Source organism: Schistocerca cancellata, unplaced genomic scaffold, assembly GCF_023864275.1.
Source record: "Schistocerca cancellata isolate TAMUIC-IGC-003103 unplaced genomic scaffold, iqSchCanc2.1 HiC_scaffold_495, whole genome shotgun sequence".
Lineage (NCBI taxonomy): Eukaryota > Metazoa > Arthropoda > Insecta > Orthoptera > Acrididae > Schistocerca > Schistocerca cancellata.
Window position 1 is genome coordinate 1 of NW_026046510.1, and position 18,240 is coordinate 18,240.

The following is an 18,240-nucleotide window of genomic DNA, read 5'->3' on the forward strand; positions in this document are numbered from 1 at the left end:
TTCTTTCCATACGAGGTACCGTCAATTCGCGCAGTCGCTATTGCAAATGATGTCACCAAAAGCAATCACTTCGTTAGCGGCGAGGAGCCTGGGCTCAGCGGTAGCTCTACATGGAGGCACCAGCAGCTCCGACAGGCCACCGCTGGCGCGCCGGCGCCCGGACCCACGACCGTCAATGACGCTGCAGTCGATGCACTTCTTAATATCGCTTTTGGAAGAAGGAAACCAGGTGTAAATCACACAGTATTTCACTGATGATCTGGAAACGCAAGTTTAGAATAAGTAGAACATTATATAAAATGTGTTGTGTGGTCGAGCGACACCCACGCCTCGCTCTCGCCAGATTATCGTTGCTGCACGGAATGATTGTTAAGGCACCGACGGCTTCAGAGTTCGTCTTCTCGAAGTTTTGCTTTTGCAGTACATTCCGCAATCTTTTCGTTATGAGTCGTCTGTTTCGGTTTCCCGATGTAGTTTTGCTCACTGCTCTCGACTTCTCTTAACCCCGAGCCACCACTAGCCGAAAATTCCGCACTGCTATCTGGTCAATCTGCAGAGCTCGATGAAGGCGTCGCGGTCGTTCCTGAGCTGATGAAACGGCCGAATCTGTAGTTGTTCCCAGATCTCTTCCACAACAACGGCCTCCCAGACGCTTGGATTACAGGAGTACGCCACTACTCCCAGCCGGAGAACTGCATTTGAAAGCGTAATAACATGAGCTACACGTAACTCCGATTTCTGTGTCTGACCTACTTTTAATGCAACTGTCGTCGATTTACTTACTACTATCGCTGCTGGACGAAGCAGATCAGGTGAAAACCATCAGTATTCTTGTAACGAAGAGGTAATGGAAATTTAGGTAAAACAATATCAAAAAAAGTTGTGTGGTGGAGCGACACGTACAGTTGGCTCTTCCTAGATGATCATTGCTGCACGGAATAATTGTTAAGGCACCGACGCCTTCAGGAGTGGTCTTCTGGAAGTTTTGCTTGCAGTATATTCCGCAATCTTTTCGTTATGAGTTGGTGTTTCGGATTCCCGATGTTCTTTTGTTTAGTGCATTTGCCTTCCCTTGACACTGAGAAAGCACATGACGAAAGTGAAACACCACCGTCTGTTCATCTGCAGAGCGCGATGAAATTATTCACTCTATATTCATTGCCTTTCATATTCTTCCCATCAGTGGTGAGCGCTGCCTTCAGAAAGCGCTTTTGTTTCTGATTTACATGGAAGTTAGTGTTCCTCGGAGCTGGACTGCTTGGGATTAGCTTCATTGCTACTGGCAGGTGGCTCGTTGGTCTAGGGGTATGATTCCTGCTTTGGGTGCAGGAGGTCCCGGGTTCAAATCCCGGACGAGCCCTACCGTTTTGACCGTGCTGAAGAGTAGGTGGAGCTCACCCACGTTTGCAGCTCTGCAATGAAGAATAGATGCCTGCCGCAGCACGCTTTGTGTAGCACTACGGTGATGAAGGGACCGTTTGATATGGCAAGAATCTGACACCAGTAAATTACATGGGTCGATTGCTGTAGAAGAGCCGACAGTAATCTTGCATGCAACGGAAAACAAAGGTTGTCTTTGCAGAACATGTGCACCGTGAGTGGAGACGAACCTCAATCGTGGAGCAGTCTACCTTCATCTGGTTAGCGACGACAACAACCAAAGGGTGGGATACAAGACTGAGCGTAGTTAAGAGTTTCTCACTATTAGTTACGTTCACACTTCAACGGAGCTGTGACAAGGCGAGTGCAGTGAGCTCAGGAAAGCCAGTATGAAGCGCACTTGAAGTAGTCCTGAAGAAATGGATTATAAACTTTGCCGGCCAGAATGGAGCTACGAGCGTTCTGAGTTACTGAATACCGGTACACTATGGGAGCAAGAGCATTTGACAGTAAAATGAAGCGATATCCGTGTAGCACACGACATTTATTATCCATGCATACGCAGACGTGACGTTATCTCGGAAATGGAATCCGAAAAGGGGTTTAAAAAAAGTCGTGTTTCCGCCCGGGATCGAACCGGGGACCTTCTGCGTGTAAAGCAGACGTGATAACCGCTACACCACGGAAACGACGGCTCTTCGGCTGTTCTGCCTAGAAACCCGTAGTGGCAACAGATTTTTCCTGCGTAAGCAAAGGCATCGCCTACGAGCTCCCTCCGATTCTAGAAGTTGCTATTGTAAAAGACATCGATGAAAACAATCAAACCGCAACAGCCAGGGAAAACGCTGGGTGAGCGGCAGCTCTGCATGGTGATACCAAGAACGGAGGCGTCAGTCATGTGCAGCGCTTAGACGCTACGAACAGGCTCGTTGGTCTAGGGGTATGATTCCTGCTTCGGGTGCAGGAGGTCCCGGGTTCAAATCCCGGACGAGCCCTTGCGTTTTGTGCAAACGTGTGGCAACTACCGTCATGCCGGCGGCTGTTCCGCGCATTTCCAGCCCTCCAGGTAAGCACAAAAACCAAGTAGCCGGTTCTGAAAGAGTTTCATGTATCATCTGAGCCCTGGTGGTGGGCCGTTTGAAATTGATTTAAATGGTCACAGTAGAGATTGTAGCAAGGGTCTTGTTGAGTGCGACGAAAAAGTGTTTCCGCCCGGAATCTAACCGGGGACCTTCTGCGTGTTAGGCAGACGTGATAACCGCTACACCACGGAAACTGCTACGCTCTGTGCTCCACATCTGACACAACTTGTAGGACGATCGCAACTTTGGCGTAAAAATCACTTTGCGGAAACGCACAATGCAGGTATTTCGCATTCGTATGCAACAATCGACAGCACCCTTGCCTGTCTGAATGCCATCACGAATGAGAGCCCAAGAAGTCGTCGGAAATGCTCGCGGCCGAGTCCTCAGCAGCATCAGCTTCTCATTCTTTCCATACGAGGTACCGTCAATTCGCGCAGTCGCTATTGCAAATGATGTCACCAAAAGCAATCACTTCGTTAGCGGCGAGGAGCCTGGGCTCAGCGGTAGCTCTACATGGAGGCACCAGCAGCTCCGACAGGCCACCGCTGGCGCGCCGGCGCCCGGACCCACGACCGTCAATGACGCTGCAGTCGATGCACTTCTTAATATCGCTTTTGGAAGAAGGAAACCAGGTGTAAATCACACAGTATTTCACTGATGATCTGGAAACGCAAGTTTAGAATAAGTAGAACATTATATAAAATGTGTTGTGTGGTCGAGCGACACCCACGCCTCGCTCTCGCCAGATTATCGTTGCTGCACGGAATGATTGTTAAGGCACCGACGGCTTCAGAGTTCGTCTTCTCGAAGTTTTGCTTTTGCAGTACATTCCGCAATCTTTTCGTTATGAGTCGTCTGTTTCGGTTTCCCGATGTAGTTTTGCTCACTGCTCTCGACTTCTCTTAACCCCGAGCCACCACTAGCCGAAAATTCCGCACTGCTATCTGGTCAATCTGCAGAGCTCGATGAAGGCGTCGCGGTCGTTCCTGAGCTGATGAAACGGCCGAATCTGTAGTTGTTCCCAGATCTCTTCCACAACAACGGCCTCCCAGACGCTTGGATTACAGGAGTACGCCACTACTCCCAGCCGGAGAACTGCATTTGAAAGCGTAATAACATGAGCTACACGTAACTCCGATTTCTGTGTCTGACCTACTTTTAATGAAACTGTCGTCGATTTACTTACTACTATCGCTGCTGGACGAAGCAGATCAGGTGAAAACCATCAGTATTCTTGTAACGAAGAGGTAATGGAAATTTAGGTAAAACAATATCAAAAAAAGTTGTGTGGTGGAGCGACACGTACAGTTGGCTCTTCCTAGATGATCATTGCTGCACGCAATAATTGTTAAGGCACCGACGCCTTCAGGAGTGGTCTTCTGGAAGTTTTGCTTGCAGTATATTCCGCAATCTTTTCGTTATGAGTTGGTGTTTCGGATTCCCGATGTTCTTTTGTTTAGTGCATTTGCCTTCCCTTGACACTGAGAAAGCACATGACGAAAGTGAAACACCACCGTCTGTTCATCTGCAGAGCGCGATGAAATTATTCACTCTATATTCATTGCCTTTCATATTCTTCCCATCAGTGGTGAGCGCTGCCTTCAGAAAGCGCTTTTGTTTCTGATTTACATGGAAGTTAGTGTTCCTCGGAGCTGGACTGCTTGGGATTAGCTTCATTGCTACTGGCAGGTGGCTCGTTGGTCTAGGGGTATGATTCCTGCTTTGGGTGCAGGAGGTCCCGGGTTCAAATCCCGGACGAGCCCTACCGTTTTGACCGTGCTGAAGAGTAGGTGGAGCTCACCCACGTTTGCAGCTCTGCAATGAAGAATAGATGCCTGCCGCAGCACGCTTTGTGTAGCACTACGGTGATGAAGGGACCGTTTGATATGGCAAGAATCTGACACCAGTAAATTACATGGGTCGATTGCTGTAGAAGAGCCGACAGTAATCTTGCATGCAACGGAAAACAAAGGTTGTCTTTGCAGAACATGTGCACCGTGAGTGGAGACGAACCTCAATCGTGGAGCAGTCTACCTTCATCTGGTTAGCGACGACAACAACCAAAGGGTGGGATACAAGACTGAGCGTAGTTAAGAGTTTCTCACTATTAGTTACGTTCACACTTCAACGGAGCTGTGACAAGGCGAGTGCAGTGAGCTCAGGAAAGCCAGTATGAAGCGCACTTGAAGTAGTCCTGAAGAAATGGATTATAAACTTTGCCGGCCAGAATGGAGCTACGAGCGTTCTGAGTTACTGAATACCGGTACACTATGGGAGCAAGAGCATTTGACAGTAAAATGAAGCGATATCCGTGTAGCACACGACATTTATTATCCATGCATACGCAGACGTGACGTTATCTCGGAAATGGAATCCGAAAAGGGGTTTAAAAAAAGTCGTGTTTCCGCCCGGGATCGAACAGGGGACCTTCTGCGTGTAAAGCAGACGTGATAACCGCTACACCACGGAAACGACGGCTCTTCGGCTGTTCTGCCTAGAAACCCGTAGTGGCAACAGATTTTTCCTGCGTAAGCAAAGGCATCGCCTACGAGCTCCCTCCGATTCTAGAAGTTGCTATTGTAAAAGACATCGATGAAAACAATCAAACCGCAACAGCCAGGGAAAACGCTGGGTGAGCGGCAGCTCTGCATGGTGATACCAAGAACGGAGGCGTCAGTCATGTGCAGCGCTTAGACGCTACGAACAGGCTCGTTGGTCTAGGGGTATGATTCCTGCTTCGGGTGCAGGAGGTCCCGGGTTCAAATCCCGGACGAGCCCTTGCGTTTTGTGCAAACGTGTGGCAACTACCGTCATGCCGGCGGCTGTTCCGCGCATTTCCAGCCCTCCAGGTAAGCACAAAAACCAAGTAGCCGGTTCTGAAAGAGTTTCATGTATCATCTGAGCCCTGGTGGTGGGCCGTTTGAAATTGATTTAAATGGTCACAGTAGAGATTGTAGCAAGGGTCTTGTTGAGTGCGACGAAAAAGTGTTTCCGCCCGGAATCTAACCGGGGACCTTCTGCGTGTTAGGCAGACGTGATAACCGCTACACCACGGAAACTGCTACGCTCTGTGCTCCACATCTGACACAACTTGTAGGACGATCGCAACTTTGGCGTAAAAATCACTTTGCGGAAACGCACAATGCAGGTATTTCGCATTCGTATGCAACAATCGACAGCACCCTTGCCTGTCTGAATGCCATCACGAATGAGAGCCCAAGAAGTCGTCGGAAATGCTCGCGGCCGAGTCCTCAGCAGCATCAGCTTCTCATTCTTTCCATACGAGGTACCGTCAATTCGCGCAGTCGCTATTGCAAATGATGTCACCAAAAGCAATCACTTCGTTAGCGGCGAGGAGCCTGGGCTCAGCGGTAGCTCTACATGGAGGCACCAGCAGCTCCGACAGGCCACCGCTGGCGCGCCGGCGCCCGGACCCACGACCGTCAATGACGCTGCAGTCGATGCACTTCTTAATATCGCTTTTGGAAGAAGGAAACCAGGTGTAAATCACACAGTATTTCACTGATGATCTGGAAACGCAAGTTTAGAATAAGTAGAACATTATATAAAATGTGTTGTGTGGTCGAGCGACACCCACGCCTCGCTCTCGCCAGATTATCGTTGCTGCACGGAATGATTGTTAAGGCACCGACGGCTTCAGAGTTCGTCTTCTCGAAGTTTTGCTTTTGCAGTACATTCCGCAATCTTTTCGTTATGAGTCGTCTGTTTCGGTTTCCCGATGTAGTTTTGCTCACTGCTCTCGACTTCTCTTAACCCCGAGCCACCACTAGCCGAAAATTCCGCACTGCTATCTGGTCAATCTGCAGAGCTCGATGAAGGCGTCGCGGTCGTTCCTGAGCTGATGAAACGGCCGAATCTGTAGTTGTTCCCAGATCTCTTCCACAACAACGGCCTCCCAGACGCTTGGATTACAGGAGTACGCCACTACTCCCAGCCGGAGAACTGCATTTGAAAGCGTAATAACATGAGCTACACGTAACTCCGATTTCTGTGTCTGACCTACTTTTAATGCAACTGTCGTCGATTTACTTACTACTATCGCTGCTGGACGAAGCAGATCAGGTGAAAACCATCAGTATTCTTGTAACGAAGAGGTAATGGAAATTTAGGTAAAACAATATCAAAAAAAGTTGTGTGGTGGAGCGACACGTACAGTTGGCTCTTCCTAGATGATCATTGCTGCACGGAATAATTGTTAAGGCACCGACGCCTTCAGGAGTGGTCTTCTGGAAGTTTTGCTTGCAGTATATTCCGCAATCTTTTCGTTATGAGTTGGTGTTTCGGATTCCCGATGTTCTTTTGTTTAGTGCATTTGCCTTCCCTTGACACTGAGAAAGCACATGACGAAAGTGAAACACCACCGTCTGTTCATCTGCAGAGCGCGATGAAATTATTCACTCTATATTCATTGCCTTTCATATTCTTCCCATCAGTGGTGAGCGCTGCCTTCAGAAAGCGCTTTTGTTTCTGATTTACATGGAAGTTAGTGTTCCTCGGAGCTGGACTGCTTGGGATTAGCTTCATTGCTACTGGCAGGTGGCTCGTTGGTCTAGGGGTATGATTCCTGCTTTGGGTGCAGGAGGTCCCGGGTTCAAATCCCGGACGAGCCCTACCGTTTTGACCGTGCTGAAGAGTAGGTGGAGCTCACCCACGTTTGCAGCTCTGCAATGAAGAATAGATGCCTGCCGCAGCACGCTTTGTGTAGCACTACGGTGATGAAGGGACCGTTTGATATGGCAAGAATCTGACACCAGTAAATTACATGGGTCGATTGCTGTAGAAGAGCCGACAGTAATCTTGCATGCAACGGAAAACAAAGGTTGTCTTTGCAGAACATGTGCACCGTGAGTGGAGACGAACCTCAATCGTGGAGCAGTCTACCTTCATCTGGTTAGCGACGACAACAACCAAAGGGTGGGATACAAGACTGAGCGTAGTTAAGAGTTTCTCACTATTAGTTACGTTCACACTTCAACGGAGCTGTGACAAGGCGAGTGCAGTGAGCTCAGGAAAGCCAGTATGAAGCGCACTTGAAGTAGTCCTGAAGAAATGGATTATAAACTTTGCCGGCCAGAATGGAGCTACGAGCGTTCTGAGTTACTGAATACCGGTACACTATGGGAGCAAGAGCATTTGACAGTAAAATGAAGCGATATCCGTGTAGCACACGACATTTATTATCCATGCATACGCAGACGTGACGTTATCTCGGAAATGGAATCCGAAAAGGGGTTTAAAAAAAGTCGTGTTTCCGCCCGGGATCGAACCGGGGACCTTCTGCGTGTAAAGCAGACGTGATAACCGCTACACCACGGAAACGACGGCTCTTCGGCTGTTCTGCCTAGAAACCCGTAGTGGCAACAGATTTTTCCTGCGTAAGCAAAGGCATCGCCTACGAGCTCCCTCCGATTCTAGAAGTTGCTATTGTAAAAGACATCGATGAAAACAATCAAACCGCAACAGCCAGGGAAAACGCTGGGTGAGCGGCAGCTCTGCATGGTGATACCAAGAACGGAGGCGTCAGTCATGTGCAGCGCTTAGACGCTACGAACAGGCTCGTTGGTCTAGGGGTATGATTCCTGCTTCGGGTGCAGGAGGTCCCGGGTTCAAATCCCGGACGAGCCCTTGCGTTTTGTGCAAACGTGTGGCAACTACCGTCATGCCGGCGGCTGTTCCGCGCATTTCCAGCCCTCCAGGTAAGCACAAAAACCAAGTAGCCGGTTCTGAAAGAGTTTCATGTATCATCTGAGCCCTGGTGGTGGGCCGTTTGAAATTGATTTAAATGGTCACAGTAGAGATTGTAGCAAGGGTCTTGTTGAGTGCGACGAAAAAGTGTTTCCGCCCGGAATCTAACCGGGGACCTTCTGCGTGTTAGGCAGACGTGATAACCGCTACACCACGGAAACTGCTACGCTCTGTGCTCCACATCTGACACAACTTGTAGGACGATCGCAACTTTGGCGTAAAAATCACTTTGCGGAAACGCACAATGCAGGTATTTCGCATTCGTATGCAACAATCGACAGCACCCTTGCCTGTCTGAATGCCATCACGAATGAGAGCCCAAGAAGTCGTCGGAAATGCTCGCGGCCGAGTCCTCAGCAGCATCAGCTTCTCATTCTTTCCATACGAGGTACCGTCAATTCGCGCAGTCGCTATTGCAAATGATGTCACCAAAAGCAATCACTTCGTTAGCGGCGAGGAGCCTGGGCTCAGCGGTAGCTCTACATGGAGGCACCAGCAGCTCCGACAGGCCACCGCTGGCGCGCCGGCGCCCGGACCCACGACCGTCAATGACGCTGCAGTCGATGCACTTCTTAATATCGCTTTTGGAAGAAGGAAACCAGGTGTAAATCACACAGTATTTCACTGATGATCTGGAAACGCAAGTTTAGAATAAGTAGAACATTATATAAAATGTGTTGTGTGGTCGAGCGACACCCACGCCTCGCTCTCGCCAGATTATCGTTGCTGCACGGAATGATTGTTAAGGCACCGACGGCTTCAGAGTTCGTCTTCTCGAAGTTTTGCTTTTGCAGTACATTCCGCAATCTTTTCGTTATGAGTCGTCTGTTTCGGTTTCCCGATGTAGTTTTGCTCACTGCTCTCGACTTCTCTTAACCCCGAGCCACCACTAGCCGAAAATTCCGCACTGCTATCTGGTCAATCTGCAGAGCTCGATGAAGGCGTCGCGGTCGTTCCTGAGCTGATGAAACGGCCGAATCTGTAGTTGTTCCCAGATCTCTTCCACAACAACGGCCTCCCAGACGCTTGGATTACAGGAGTACGCCACTACTCCCAGCCGGAGAACTGCATTTGAAAGCGTAATAACATGAGCTACACGTAACTCCGATTTCTGTGTCTGACCTACTTTTAATGAAACTGTCGTCGATTTACTTACTACTATCGCTGCTGGACGAAGCAGATCAGGTGAAAACCATCAGTATTCTTGTAACGAAGAGGTAATGGAAATTTAGGTAAAACAATATCAAAAAAAGTTGTGTGGTGGAGCGACACGTACAGTTGGCTCTTCCTAGATGATCATTGCTGCACGCAATAATTGTTAAGGCACCGACGCCTTCAGGAGTGGTCTTCTGGAAGTTTTGCTTGCAGTATATTCCGCAATCTTTTCGTTATGAGTTGGTGTTTCGGATTCCCGATGTTCTTTTGTTTAGTGCATTTGCCTTCCCTTGACACTGAGAAAGCACATGACGAAAGTGAAACACCACCGTCTGTTCATCTGCAGAGCGCGATGAAATTATTCACTCTATATTCATTGCCTTTCATATTCTTCCCATCAGTGGTGAGCGCTGCCTTCAGAAAGCGCTTTTGTTTCTGATTTACATGGAAGTTAGTGTTCCTCGGAGCTGGACTGCTTGGGATTAGCTTCATTGCTACTGGCAGGTGGCTCGTTGGTCTAGGGGTATGATTCCTGCTTTGGGTGCAGGAGGTCCCGGGTTCAAATCCCGGACGAGCCCTACCGTTTTGACCGTGCTGAAGAGTAGGTGGAGCTCACCCACGTTTGCAGCTCTGCAATGAAGAATAGATGCCTGCCGCAGCACGCTTTGTGTAGCACTACGGTGATGAAGGGACCGTTTGATATGGCAAGAATCTGACACCAGTAAATTACATGGGTCGATTGCTGTAGAAGAGCCGACAGTAATCTTGCATGCAACGGAAAACAAAGGTTGTCTTTGCAGAACATGTGCACCGTGAGTGGAGACGAACCTCAATCGTGGAGCAGTCTACCTTCATCTGGTTAGCGACGACAACAACCAAAGGGTGGGATACAAGACTGAGCGTAGTTAAGAGTTTCTCACTATTAGTTACGTTCACACTTCAACGGAGCTGTGACAAGGCGAGTGCAGTGAGCTCAGGAAAGCCAGTATGAAGCGCACTTGAAGTAGTCCTGAAGAAATGGATTATAAACTTTGCCGGCCAGAATGGAGCTACGAGCGTTCTGAGTTACTGAATACCGGTACACTATGGGAGCAAGAGCATTTGACAGTAAAATGAAGCGATATCCGTGTAGCACACGACATTTATTATCCATGCATACGCAGACGTGACGTTATCTCGGAAATGGAATCCGAAAAGGGGTTTAAAAAAAGTCGTGTTTCCGCCCGGGATCGAACCGGGGACCTTCTGCGTGTAAAGCAGACGTGATAACCGCTACACCACGGAAACGACGGCTCTTCGGCTGTTCTGCCTAGAAACCCGTAGTGGCAACAGATTTTTCCTGCGTAAGCAAAGGCATCGCCTACGAGCTCCCTCCGATTCTAGAAGTTGCTATTGTAAAAGACATCGATGAAAACAATCAAACCGCAACAGCCAGGGAAAACGCTGGGTGAGCGGCAGCTCTGCATGGTGATACCAAGAACGGAGGCGTCAGTCATGTGCAGCGCTTAGACGCTACGAACAGGCTCGTTGGTCTAGGGGTATGATTCCTGCTTCGGGTGCAGGAGGTCCCGGGTTCAAATCCCGGACGAGCCCTTGCGTTTTGTGCAAACGTGTGGCAACTACCGTCATGCCGGCGGCTGTTCCGCGCATTTCCAGCCCTCCAGGTAAGCACAAAAACCAAGTAGCCGGTTCTGAAAGAGTTTCATGTATCATCTGAGCCCTGGTGGTGGGCCGTTTGAAATTGATTTAAATGGTCACAGTAGAGATTGTAGCAAGGGTCTTGTTGAGTGCGACGAAAAAGTGTTTCCGCCCGGAATCTAACCGGGGACCTTCTGCGTGTTAGGCAGACGTGATAACCGCTACACCACGGAAACTGCTACGCTCTGTGCTCCACATCTGACACAACTTGTAGGACGATCGCAACTTTGGCGTAAAAATCACTTTGCGGAAACGCACAATGCAGGTATTTCGCATTCGTATGCAACAATCGACAGCACCCTTGCCTGTCTGAATGCCATCACGAATGAGAGCCCAAGAAGTCGTCGGAAATGCTCGCGGCCGAGTCCTCAGCAGCATCAGCTTCTCATTCTTTCCATACGAGGTACCGTCAATTCGCGCAGTCGCTATTGCAAATGATGTCACCAAAAGCAATCACTTCGTTAGCGGCGAGGAGCCTGGGCTCAGCGGTAGCTCTACATGGAGGCACCAGCAGCTCCGACAGGCCACCGCTGGCGCGCCGGCGCCCGGACCCACGACCGTCAATGACGCTGCAGTCGATGCACTTCTTAATATCGCTTTTGGAAGAAGGAAACCAGGTGTAAATCACACAGTATTTCACTGATGATCTGGAAACGCAAGTTTAGAATAAGTAGAACATTATATAAAATGTGTTGTGTGGTCGAGCGACACCCACGCCTCGCTCTCGCCAGATTATCGTTGCTGCACGGAATGATTGTTAAGGCACCGACGGCTTCAGAGTTCGTCTTCTCGAAGTTTTGCTTTTGCAGTACATTCCGCAATCTTTTCGTTATGAGTCGTCTGTTTCGGTTTCCCGATGTAGTTTTGCTCACTGCTCTCGACTTCTCTTAACCCCGAGCCACCACTAGCCGAAAATTCCGCACTGCTATCTGGTCAATCTGCAGAGCTCGATGAAGGCGTCGCGGTCGTTCCTGAGCTGATGAAACGGCCGAATCTGTAGTTGTTCCCAGATCTCTTCCACAACAACGGCCTCCCAGACGCTTGGATTACAGGAGTACGCCACTACTCCCAGCCGGAGAACTGCATTTGAAAGCGTAATAACATGAGCTACACGTAACTCCGATTTCTGTGTCTGACCTACTTTTAATGAAACTGTCGTCGATTTACTTACTACTATCGCTGCTGGACGAAGCAGATCAGGTGAAAACCATCAGTATTCTTGTAACGAAGAGGTAATGGAAATTTAGGTAAAACAATATCAAAAAAAGTTGTGTGGTGGAGCGACACGTACAGTTGGCTCTTCCTAGATGATCATTGCTGCACGGAATAATTGTTAAGGCACCGACGCCTTCAGGAGTGGTCTTCTGGAATTTTGCTTGCAGTATATTCCGCAATCTTTTCGTTATGAGTTGGTGTTTCGGATTCCCGATGTTCTTTTGTTTAGTGCATTTGCCTTCCCTTGACACTGAGAAAGCACATGACGAAAGTGAAACACCACCGTCTGTTCATCTGCAGAGCGCGATGAAATTATTCACTCTATATTCATTGCCTTTCATATTCTTCCCATCAGTGGTGAGCGCTGCCTTCAGAAAGCGCTTTTGTTTCTGATTTACATGGAAGTTAGTGTTCCTCGGAGCTGGACTGCTTGGGATTAGCTTCATTGCTACTGGCAGGTGGCTCGTTGGTCTAGGGGTATGATTCCTGCTTTGGGTGCAGGAGGTCCCGGGTTCAAATCCCGGACGAGCCCTACCGTTTTGACCGTGCTGAAGAGTAGGTGGAGCTCACCCACGTTTGCAGCTCTGCAATGAAGAATAGATGCCTGCCGCAGCACGCTTTGTGTAGCACTACGGTGATGAAGGGACCGTTTGATATGGCAAGAATCTGACACCAGTAAATTACATGGGTCGATTGCTGTAGAAGAGCCGACAGTAATCTTGCATGCAACGGAAAACAAAGGTTGTCTTTGCAGAACATGTGCACCGTGAGTGGAGACGAACCTCAATCGTGGAGCAGTCTACCTTCATCTGGTTAGCGACGACAACAACCAAAGGGTGGGATACAAGACTGAGCGTAGTTAAGAGTTTCTCAGTATTAGTTACGTTCACACTTCAACGGAGCTGTGACAAGGCGAGTGCAGTGAGCTCAGGAAAGCCAGTATGAAGCGCACTTGAAGTAGTCCTGAAGAAATGGATTATAAACTTTGCCGGCCAGAATGGAGCTACGAGCGTTCTGAGTTACTGAATACCGGTACACTATGGGAGCAAGAGCATTTGACAGTAAAATGAAGCGATATCCGTGTAGCACACGACATTTATTATCCATGCATACGCAGACGTGACGTTATCTCGGAAATGGAATCCGAAAAGGGGTTTAAAAAAAGTCGTGTTTCCGCCCGGGATCGAACCGGGGACCTTCTGCGTGTAAAGCAGACGTGATAACCGCTACACCACGGAAACGACGGCTCTTCGGCTGTTCTGCCTAGAAACCCGTAGTGGCAACAGATTTTTCCTGCGTAAGCAAAGGCATCGCCTACGAGCTCCCTCCGATTCTAGAAGTTGCTATTGTAAAAGACATCGATGAAAACAATCAAACCGCAACAGCCAGGGAAAACGCTGGGTGAGCGGCAGCTCTGCATGGTGATACCAAGAACGGAGGCGTCAGTCATGTGCAGCGCTTAGACGCTACGAACAGGCTCGTTGGTCTAGGGGTATGATTCCTGCTTCGGGTGCAGGAGGTCCCGGGTTCAAATCCCGGACGAGCCCTTGCGTTTTGTGCAAACGTGTGGCAACTACCGTCATGCCGGCGGCTGTTCCGCGCATTTCCAGCCCTCCAGGTAAGCACAAAAACCAAGTAGCCGGTTCTGAAAGAGTTTCATGTATCATCTGAGCCCTGGTGGTGGGCCGTTTGAAATTGATTTAAATGGTCACAGTAGAGATTGTAGCAAGGGTCTTGTTGAGTGCGACGAAAAAGTGTTTCCGCCCGGAATCTAACCGGGGACCTTCTGCGTGTTAGGCAGACGTGATAACCGCTACACCACGGAAACTGCTACGCTCTGTGCTCCACATCTGACACAACTTGTAGGACGATCGCAACTTTGGCGTAAAAATCACTTTGCGGAAACGCACAATGCAGGTATTTCGCATTCGTATGCAACAATCGACAGCACCCTTGCCTGTCTGAATGCCATCACGAATGAGAGCCCAAGAAGTCGTCGGAAATGCTCGCGGCCGAGTCCTCAGCAGCATCAGCTTCTCATTCTTTCCATACGAGGTACCGTCAATTCGCGCAGTCGCTATTGCAAATGATGTCACCAAAAGCAATCACTTCGTTAGCGGCGAGGAGCCTGGGCTCAGCGGTAGCTCTACATGGAGGCACCAGCAGCTCCGACAGGCCACCGCTGGCGCGCCGGCGCCCGGACCCACGACCGTCAATGACGCTGCAGTCGATGCACTTCTTAATATCGCTTTTGGAAGAAGGAAACCAGGTGTAAATCACACAGTATTTCACTGATGATCTGGAAACGCAAGTTTAGAATAAGTAGAACATTATATAAAATGTGTTGTGTGGTCGAGCGACACCCACGCCTCGCTCTCGCCAGATTATCGTTGCTGCACGGAATGATTGTTAAGGCACCGACGGCTTCAGAGTTCGTCTTCTCGAAGTTTTGCTTTTGCAGTACATTCCGCAATCTTTTCGTTATGAGTCGTCTGTTTCGGTTTCCCGATGTAGTTTTGCTCACTGCTCTCGACTTCTCTTAACCCCGAGCCACCACTAGCCGAAAATTCCGCACTGCTATCTGGTCAATCTGCAGAGCTCGATGAAGGCGTCGCGGTCGTTCCTGAGCTGATGAAACGGCCGAATCTGTAGTTGTTCCCAGATCTCTTCCACAACAACGGCCTCCCAGACGCTTGGATTACAGGAGTACGCCACTACTCCCAGCCGGAGAACTGCATTTGAAAGCGTAATAACATGAGCTACACGTAACTCCGATTTCTGTGTCTGACCTACTTTTAATGCAACTGTCGTCGATTTACTTACTACTATCGCTGCTGGACGAAGCAGATCAGGTGAAAACCATCAGTATTCTTGTAACGAAGAGGTAATGGAAATTTAGGTAAAACAATATCAAAAAAAGTTGTGTGGTGGAGCGACACGTACAGTTGGCTCTTCCTAGATGATCATTGCTGCACGGAATAATTGTTAAGGCACCGACGCCTTCAGGAGTGGTCTTCTGGAAGTTTTGCTTGCAGTATATTCCGCAATCTTTTCGTTATGAGTTGGTGTTTCGGATTCCCGATGTTCTTTTGTTTAGTGCATTTGCCTTCCCTTGACACTGAGAAAGCACATGACGAAAGTGAAACACCACCGTCTGTTCATCTGCAGAGCGCGATGAAATTATTCACTCTATATTCATTGCCTTTCATATTCTTCCCATCAGTGGTGAGCGCTGCCTTCAGAAAGCGCTTTTGTTTCTGATTTACATGGAAGTTAGTGTTCCTCGGAGCTGGACTGCTTGGGATTAGCTTCATTGCTACTGGCAGGTGGCTCGTTGGTCTAGGGGTATGATTCCTGCTTTGGGTGCAGGAGGTCCCGGGTTCAAATCCCGGACGAGCACTACCGTTTTGACCGTGCTGAAGAGTAGGTGGAGCTCACCCACGTTTGCAGCTCTGCAATGAAGAATAGATGCCTGCCGCAGCACGCTTTGTGTAGCACTACGGTGATGAAGGGACCGTTTGATATGGCAAGAATCTGACACCAGTAAATTACATGGGTCGATTGCTGTAGAAGAGCCGACAGTAATCTTGCATGCAACGGAAAACAAAGGTTGTCTTTGCAGAACATGTGCACCGTGAGTGGAGACGAACCTCAATCGTGGAGCAGTCTACCTTCATCTGGTTAGCGACGACAACAACCAAAGGGTGGGATACAAGACTGAGCGTAGTTAAGAGTTTCTCACTATTAGTTACGTTCACACTTCAACGGAGCTGTGACAAGGCGAGTGCAGTGAGCTCAGGAAAGCCAGTATGAAGCGCACTTGAAGTAGTCCTGAAGAAATGGATTATAAACTTTGCCGGCCAGAATGGAGCTACGAGCGTTCTGAGTTACTGAATACCGGTACACTATGGGAGCAAGAGCATTTGACAGTAAAATGAAGCGATATCCGTGTAGCACACGACATTTATTATCCATGCATACGCAGACGTGACGTTATCTCGGAAATGGAATCCGAAAAGGGGTTTAAAAAAAGTCGTGTTTCCGCCCGGGATCGAACCGGGGACCTTCTGCGTGTAAAGCAGACGTGATAACCGCTACACCACGGAAACGACGGCTCTTCGGCTGTTCTGCCTAGAAACCCGTAGTGGCAACAGATTTTTCCTGCGTAAGCAAAGGCATCGCCTACGAGCTCCCTCCGATTCTAGAAGTTGCTATTGTAAAAGACATCGATGAAAACAATCAAACCGCAACAGCCAGGGAAAACGCTGGGTGAGCGGCAGCTCTGCATGGTGATACCAAGAACGGAGGCGTCAGTCATGTGCAGCGCTTAGACGCTACGAACAGGCTCGTTGGTCTAGGGGTATGATTCCTGCTTCGGGTGCAGGAGGTCCCGGGTTCAAATCCCGGACGAGCCCTTGCGTTTTGTGCAAACGTGTGGCAACTACCGTCATGCCGGCGGCTGTTCCGCGCATTTCCAGCCCTCCAGGTAAGCACAAAAACCAAGTAGCCGGTTCTGAAAGAGTTTCATGTATCATCTGAGCCCTGGTGGTGGGCCGTTTGAAATTGATTTAAATGGTCACAGTAGAGATTGTAGCAAGGGTCTTGTTGAGTGCGACGAAAAAGTGTTTCCGCCCGGAATCTAACCGGGGACCTTCTGCGTGTTAGGCAGACGTGATAACCGCTACACCACGGAAACTGCTACGCTCTGTGCTCCACATCTGACACAACTTGTAGGACGATCGCAACTTTGGCGTAAAAATCACTTTGCGGAAACGCACAATGCAGGTATTTCGCATTCGTATGCAACAATCGACAGCACCCTTGCCTGTCTGAATGCCATCACGAATGAGAGCCCAAGAAGTCGTCGGAAATGCTCGCGGCCGAGTCCTCAGCAGCATCAGCTTCTCATTCTTTCCATACGAGGTACCGTCAATTCGCGCAGTCGCTATTGCAAATGATGTCACCAAAAGCAATCACTTCGTTAGCGGCGAGGAGCCTGGGCTCAGCGGTAGCTCTACATGGAGGCACCAGCAGCTCCGACAGGCCACCGCTGGCGCGCCGGCGCCCGGACCCACGACCGTCAATGACGCTGCAGTCGATGCACTTCTTAATATCGCTTTTGGAAGAAGGAAACCAGGTGTAAATCACACAGTATTTCACTGATGATCTGGAAACGCAAGTTTAGAATAAGTAGAACATTATATAAAATGTGTTGTGTGGTCGAGCGACACCCACGCCTCGCTCTCGCCAGATTATCGTTGCTGCACGGAATGATTGTTAAGGCACCGACGGCTTCAGAGTTCGTCTTCTCGAAGTTTTGCTTTTGCAGTACATTCCGCAATCTTTTCGTTATGAGTCGTCTGTTTCGGTTTCCCGATGTAGTTTTGCTCACTGCTCTCGACTTCTCTTAACCCCGAGCCACCACTAGCCGAAAATTCCGCACTGCTATCTGGTCAATCTGCAGAGCTCGATGAAGGCGTCGCGGTCGTTCCTGAGCTGATGAAACGGCCGAATCTGTAGTTGTTCCCAGATCTCTTCCACAACAACGGCCTCCCAGACGCTTGGATTACAGGAGTACGCCACTACTCCCAGCCGGAGAACTGCATTTGAAAGCGTAATAACATGAGCTACACGTAACTCCGATTTCTGTGTCTGACCTACTTTTAATGAAACTGTCGTCGATTTACTTACTACTATCGCTGCTGGACGAAGCAGATCAGGTGAAAACCATCAGTATTCTTGTAACGAAGAGGTAATGGAAATTTAGGTAAAACAATATCAAAAAAAGTTGTGTGGTGGAGCGACACGTACAGTTGGCTCTTCCTAGATGATCATTGCTGCACGGAATAATTGTTAAGGCACCGACGCCTTCAGGAGTGGTCTTCTGGAATTTTGCTTGCAGTATATTCCGCAATCTTTTCGTTATGAGTTGGTGTTTCGG

The 18,240-nt window shown here is 49.1% G+C and overlaps 24 non-coding genes across 24 annotated transcripts; 12 read left to right on the forward strand and 12 right to left on the reverse strand.

The window, feature by feature from the left end:
- Nucleotides 1-1,288: 1,288 nt before the first annotated feature.
- Nucleotides 1,289-1,360, forward strand: Trnap-ugg (transfer RNA proline (anticodon UGG)). Its single transcript has one exon. It is a non-coding gene; the product is annotated as a tRNA-Pro (tRNA).
- A 636-nt stretch (nucleotides 1,361-1,996) lies between these two features.
- Trnav-uac (transfer RNA valine (anticodon UAC)) lies at nucleotides 1,997-2,069 on the reverse strand. Its single transcript has one exon. It is a non-coding gene; the product is annotated as a tRNA-Val (tRNA).
- A 234-nt stretch (nucleotides 2,070-2,303) lies between these two features.
- Nucleotides 2,304-2,375, forward strand: Trnap-cgg (transfer RNA proline (anticodon CGG)). The gene has a single exon. It is a non-coding gene; the product is annotated as a tRNA-Pro (tRNA).
- A 208-nt stretch (nucleotides 2,376-2,583) lies between these two features.
- On the reverse strand, nucleotides 2,584-2,656 carry Trnav-aac (transfer RNA valine (anticodon AAC)). The gene has a single exon. It is a non-coding gene; the product is annotated as a tRNA-Val (tRNA).
- Nucleotides 2,657-4,156: 1,500 nt separating this feature from the next.
- Nucleotides 4,157-4,228, forward strand: Trnap-ugg (transfer RNA proline (anticodon UGG)). The gene has a single exon. It is a non-coding gene; the product is annotated as a tRNA-Pro (tRNA).
- Nucleotides 4,229-4,864: 636 nt separating this feature from the next.
- Trnav-uac (transfer RNA valine (anticodon UAC)) lies at nucleotides 4,865-4,937 on the reverse strand. The gene has a single exon. It is a non-coding gene; the product is annotated as a tRNA-Val (tRNA).
- Nucleotides 4,938-5,171: 234 nt separating this feature from the next.
- Nucleotides 5,172-5,243, forward strand: Trnap-cgg (transfer RNA proline (anticodon CGG)). Its single transcript has one exon. It is a non-coding gene; the product is annotated as a tRNA-Pro (tRNA).
- A 208-nt stretch (nucleotides 5,244-5,451) lies between these two features.
- On the reverse strand, nucleotides 5,452-5,524 carry Trnav-aac (transfer RNA valine (anticodon AAC)). Its single transcript has one exon. It is a non-coding gene; the product is annotated as a tRNA-Val (tRNA).
- A 1,500-nt stretch (nucleotides 5,525-7,024) lies between these two features.
- Trnap-ugg (transfer RNA proline (anticodon UGG)) lies at nucleotides 7,025-7,096 on the forward strand. The gene has a single exon. It is a non-coding gene; the product is annotated as a tRNA-Pro (tRNA).
- Nucleotides 7,097-7,732: 636 nt separating this feature from the next.
- On the reverse strand, nucleotides 7,733-7,805 carry Trnav-uac (transfer RNA valine (anticodon UAC)). Its single transcript has one exon. It is a non-coding gene; the product is annotated as a tRNA-Val (tRNA).
- Nucleotides 7,806-8,039: 234 nt separating this feature from the next.
- On the forward strand, nucleotides 8,040-8,111 carry Trnap-cgg (transfer RNA proline (anticodon CGG)). Its single transcript has one exon. It is a non-coding gene; the product is annotated as a tRNA-Pro (tRNA).
- Nucleotides 8,112-8,319: 208 nt separating this feature from the next.
- Nucleotides 8,320-8,392, reverse strand: Trnav-aac (transfer RNA valine (anticodon AAC)). Its single transcript has one exon. It is a non-coding gene; the product is annotated as a tRNA-Val (tRNA).
- A 1,500-nt stretch (nucleotides 8,393-9,892) lies between these two features.
- Nucleotides 9,893-9,964, forward strand: Trnap-ugg (transfer RNA proline (anticodon UGG)). The gene has a single exon. It is a non-coding gene; the product is annotated as a tRNA-Pro (tRNA).
- A 636-nt stretch (nucleotides 9,965-10,600) lies between these two features.
- Trnav-uac (transfer RNA valine (anticodon UAC)) lies at nucleotides 10,601-10,673 on the reverse strand. Its single transcript has one exon. It is a non-coding gene; the product is annotated as a tRNA-Val (tRNA).
- Nucleotides 10,674-10,907: 234 nt separating this feature from the next.
- Nucleotides 10,908-10,979, forward strand: Trnap-cgg (transfer RNA proline (anticodon CGG)). Its single transcript has one exon. It is a non-coding gene; the product is annotated as a tRNA-Pro (tRNA).
- A 208-nt stretch (nucleotides 10,980-11,187) lies between these two features.
- Nucleotides 11,188-11,260, reverse strand: Trnav-aac (transfer RNA valine (anticodon AAC)). The gene has a single exon. It is a non-coding gene; the product is annotated as a tRNA-Val (tRNA).
- A 1,499-nt stretch (nucleotides 11,261-12,759) lies between these two features.
- On the forward strand, nucleotides 12,760-12,831 carry Trnap-ugg (transfer RNA proline (anticodon UGG)). The gene has a single exon. It is a non-coding gene; the product is annotated as a tRNA-Pro (tRNA).
- Nucleotides 12,832-13,467: 636 nt separating this feature from the next.
- Trnav-uac (transfer RNA valine (anticodon UAC)) lies at nucleotides 13,468-13,540 on the reverse strand. The gene has a single exon. It is a non-coding gene; the product is annotated as a tRNA-Val (tRNA).
- Nucleotides 13,541-13,774: 234 nt separating this feature from the next.
- Nucleotides 13,775-13,846, forward strand: Trnap-cgg (transfer RNA proline (anticodon CGG)). The gene has a single exon. It is a non-coding gene; the product is annotated as a tRNA-Pro (tRNA).
- A 208-nt stretch (nucleotides 13,847-14,054) lies between these two features.
- On the reverse strand, nucleotides 14,055-14,127 carry Trnav-aac (transfer RNA valine (anticodon AAC)). The gene has a single exon. It is a non-coding gene; the product is annotated as a tRNA-Val (tRNA).
- A 1,500-nt stretch (nucleotides 14,128-15,627) lies between these two features.
- On the forward strand, nucleotides 15,628-15,700 carry Trnap-ugg (transfer RNA proline (anticodon UGG)). Its single transcript has one exon. It is a non-coding gene; the product is annotated as a tRNA-Pro (tRNA).
- Nucleotides 15,701-16,335: 635 nt separating this feature from the next.
- Trnav-uac (transfer RNA valine (anticodon UAC)) lies at nucleotides 16,336-16,408 on the reverse strand. Its single transcript has one exon. It is a non-coding gene; the product is annotated as a tRNA-Val (tRNA).
- Nucleotides 16,409-16,642: 234 nt separating this feature from the next.
- Nucleotides 16,643-16,714, forward strand: Trnap-cgg (transfer RNA proline (anticodon CGG)). The gene has a single exon. It is a non-coding gene; the product is annotated as a tRNA-Pro (tRNA).
- Nucleotides 16,715-16,922: 208 nt separating this feature from the next.
- On the reverse strand, nucleotides 16,923-16,995 carry Trnav-aac (transfer RNA valine (anticodon AAC)). The gene has a single exon. It is a non-coding gene; the product is annotated as a tRNA-Val (tRNA).
- Between the last annotated feature and the right edge of the window lie 1,245 nt (nucleotides 16,996-18,240).